Raw genomic sequence first — 4715 nt, 5'->3', positions numbered from 1 at the left:
AGTCCAGGTCCAGATCCAGCAGACTGACTGATCTGGCTGTCAGGCTGTGGATTAGCCAATCAGAACCGACTAAGGGAGGAGTTCAGATCTGATTCATTCCCATCCTTATTTTAGAAGGGATTTTTTTTTTTTTTTTTTTCTGAGTAGACTGGCTGTTGTCACCTCTATTCTTATCTTCACATTCATCCATAAATTGTGAGTCTAAAAATAACCGTGTTAACAGTTAGCGTTACTGTTTATTTCTATTTCTGGAATGAATTAGGCTATCTGTGCATTTAATGTGTGGTTTGGGGAGGATCTGCCTCCCCAATTAAGGCTTAAGCATTAGAGGAATTAAAACATAAATTTGGGGTGTCAAAAAGGATGTAGCCTATTCTATTTAGGCCTATACAAATAGGGACACTCTACCCAGGGTTTTGAACAACATTTCAGCACGCACAGAAGTTAGATTATAAATTAGTAAATGTGTGGGGTAAAGACCCATTCACACTAAGAACGATAACTTGGCTATAAAGATGACTATTATTATCCACACCAACGTATACGAAAAAGCTCTATTTACAGCCTAAGCACGCGCTACAGTTGTTTGTCGCTTTAAATGTTTAAGCTCTTTAAAGCAGGATGAATTTGCTAGTCGTGAACATAATTCGCATTTGCCTAAGGATAGCAACAGTAGTTTGCGTTACAACGATAAAAATAAAAATATTCATCAATAAAATGTAATTTTCACTTTTTAACACATATAGCCTATTTCAAGTTGTGTTTAAAAAGTACTTTAGACGTTGACGTTCGGCTACCAAAAGCTATACAGAACAGACTCTAACCGTTAAACAAAATGTTTGCATAAAGACAGAAAACAAACTGACTATGTAAAAGGGTCAATATATTTTTAAATCTACAGATGTGCCACCTTTGCACTGCAAAGGCAGCACAAAAGCAGAATCTGCTAATTAATGGTTTAAAAACTATATTAAAACATGAATTTAATGGAAAAAAGAAAAAGAAAATATATATGTAGGCCTATATATATATATATGAAGAGTTCAGATGCAAAAGCCTCTAAGTGCCATCTGAAATTTTCTTCTAGAATGATCATTTTTATAAAGCTTGTATATTTAAGTTAAGTAATTTCACTGAAATGACAATTAATAGGCAATTTGCATTGCCATTTAAGTGAAATTATTGAACTTAAATATACGAGCTTGATAAAAATGATCATTCTAGAAGAAAATTTCAGATGGCACTTAGAGGCTTTTGCATCTGAACTCTTCATACACACACACACCTATATGATTTTACTGTAGGCTACATTAAAATGGTCACAGACCTTACCAGCAACTGACACTGTTTGGAGCATCCAGGAGCTTTGCTTGTAAATATCTTTTAAAACACATCACATTCTGTTTTGTCAAGGTTGTTGGTCTGATTAATTCCCATCATTATTTAATTAGTCTCACCATATGTGTGCGATTCTTCTGCATCAATATCCTATGAGCTGTTGGAGCCATGGCTCACAAACATTCTGCTCTTTTCATTCATTAGAAATCAAATCCAGTTAATCCCATCATTTATATTTACAGATTTGGCCAAAAAAAAATAAGCAAGAATTACCAATTTAATGCATTATAGTGGCATCAGATTTTTTTCTTAAAAATCCATCAGTTGTGATGGCAACAGATGGCATCTCATTTATATGAGAGGAGGAATAAGAGAGCTGTGCAGGAGAGCGAGGAAAGGCTGTAATTTTCACCCCCAGCTGCAGAAGAGCACTGAAGGCCACGGGGAAGGAAAACAGGGTCTTAATTATAGAGGACAGAAGGGTTTTACTCTATTAGTTCAAGTTCTTGCACAATGACAAGTATTTACCAGCATCACCATCTTCTTGAGATTGAAACTTTAATCAGTCTTAATCTGACTGCTGTTAAATCTGAAATATCTTATGCCAGATACATTTGTATAAACTGATTTGTAATTCTCTAAAAAACAAACAAACTAGGCCTTCAAATTTATCTTTCATGAGAGGAGGGTAACATTTTCAACTTAAACATCATGGCTTTATGTGTTAATTAGATAAGAGTCCTTCATAGGTTAAGCCAATCACAGCAGATCAGAATCACAAGAATTAGCGAAGGAGGATATAGAACTTCTTCATCCAGAATCAAACATTTTTCAGGGAATCATGACTTACTTTTCAGCTAATGAATCATCAGCTGTGAACACACTTTAGTTTCTTTCAGCAAATTCCTCCCCAGTCTAAAATAAGGCTTCATCTGTTGGTTACAATATGACATATAAAATCACTGCTCAAACATTTTCCCCATGTGCTGAGCCTTATACCAACAAAGTGATCAGAGGCTGATTTGGCATTGCTTTGAAAATAAAATGGCTCAGATTCAGTCAGATATCAGCTTTGAGATCCATGCACTTCCTCCTGAGCGGTTACCTTAAAATAGTGTTGATCCGTCTCTAAATATAACTATGGCTCATGTGGATTCAATAATATATTTTTTTGTCATCTGTTTTACCTCTGATCCCTGCTAAGTTTAGCATTTGTGAATAATGGACTGAGGTAATTGCGCTTGCTGCTTGTTTATCAGATGACTCAACAAACAGAGAGAGAGAGAGAGAGAGATATCCATGACACTGAATATTTAATGGAATCCCACATAGATTAATAAAACAGGAGAGGATCAGTACAGTATCTTAAGTCTAATGAGTATCCACACTCTTAAATATCATACTTGATGTTCCTGATCCTCAAATCAGTTTAATGTGACATACAAATTATGGTCATTTACTTGTATTTCATGCCAGTTCATTGCACAGCCTCATTGAACTGTCACTCTCTCTCCATCCACTGTTGAAACACAAACAGAAGGAAATCTTAAACTCTCAGCGTAAGAGTGTGATGAAACTGCGTTCGGGGTTTTCCATCTGTTCTATTCAAAGCTCCACATGAATCATGGAGTCACAAACATAAAAGCTGCAAGATTTGTTAAAATGCCCTCAAGAGAAAACACACACACACACACACACTGGCAGTGGCAGTAATGACATTTTACGCTAATCGTTTTCACCAGGGCAGAAAAATTAAACAGGTCGACATGTGTCTGCTCTAAACACTTCTGAATGAAACTACATCGAAGCAGGGAACAGAAAACAAGAACATTTTAAGGTAAACATAAAGATCAAATTTCACATGCATGTCCAAATGCCAACAGACCACAAAATGCAAGTTCTGTGTGCAACAGTTTGATACAGTGTTATGCAGCAATTTTCAGCTAGAAAAAAAAGTACTGTTTGTTTATATCTTCAGCTTTAAAATAAATGTATATACGTATATATAAAATTAACAGCTAACCGCACCAGTCAGGTAACACATTCAAACAGTAGATTAAAAACTAAAGAAAGTGAAAAATCTGAAGGTACAGCCAGAAAAAGAGCAATACTGCAAAAACAGCAACTGCTCATCCTCAAACATCTCTACAACATAAGCCCACCACAATCCAACGGCCTCAATGCACAATAAAAACCTAAACACAAACCAAAACAACCCCAACACACAATTAAAGAAACTGAACACGCAATACAACACCCACAACACACCATATCCTCTATTATGCAGGTGAAGGTGTAGCCTGTGCGTAGATGAGAGATCAAATGAGAAAGACTGACAGAAGACATAGCAGATATTACTGGCTCCACCAGAGGGCGCTAGACTTTTGGGCTCATTCACCCACAACAGTACGAGGGATACAACATAATCAAAAGGCTTGTCACTTTGATCGGACATACACTGATTTCTTACTGCAATTGTTGAATATTAAATTGTCAAAAATTATATTTCATAAATTACTATATTAGAGGTTAAAATGTCCCTGCACGTTTTGTGAGCAATTTGTTTCACAAAGAGCATGAAATTAAACAGCTTCGATGTTAAACTGAACTCAATATGAACCCAAAACAAGACGCCCACGCGGTGAACATGGTCCTCTCTACCGCTGTTAGATAGACAGAACAGCAGGAAAACTCGGGGAATGTGCTAAACGGATTTCCTGAGAAGTTCTCCAGAGCATTAGTACCAATTAAACCACCCCCTAATGAGGGATTTAAGCATCCATCCCAGCAGGAAAGAGAGCAAGAGAATGGGAGGAACGGGAGCTGGGAGTCATGACTGCAAACGATTCTTCAGGTAAAGTTCAATGCTTTCACAACAGCCATCTAATATGCTGTTTGTGTGTGTGTGTGTGTGTGTGTGTGTGTGTGTGTGTGTTTGCTCTTTGGGCAGGTTCATATATATAAATTTAAGCTTGTTTGCAGATACACATGGGCTTGTGATGTTCGTGCCCTGGCCCCGGTCTCCTTTGGATCTCTGAACCCCTCACTTACATATCAGAGCTAATATAGAGTGCAACAGTTGGGTTCCAAAATAATCCCATTCATTTTATCCATATAGGGAAATTGGTTTTTAACGATAAATTGTAAAACTTTAACACACCTAGCTACTGTCATTTATGAGGTTGTTAATCAATGTCAAATGCTTATGTTGGCCTGCATTATTTCAACCTATATTTTTAAATAATTATGTTTAACAGCTGAATTCCTCGTGAGAAACTACATTACCCATGATTCTGCAAAAAATCTCCATTAATCAGAGAAATCAAACGAGCAACGTGCACCAAAACAATCGCACCCTACTCTTAGAATACTCTTAC

The sequence above is a fragment of the Abramis brama genome (genome assembly GCF_963993115.1).
Source record: "Abramis brama genome assembly, chromosome: 21".
In the NCBI taxonomy this organism is placed as follows: Eukaryota; Metazoa; Chordata; class Actinopteri; order Cypriniformes; family Leuciscidae; genus Abramis; species Abramis brama.
The sequence above is the reverse complement of the archived record's forward strand: the minus strand, read 5'-3'. Positions refer to the sequence as shown.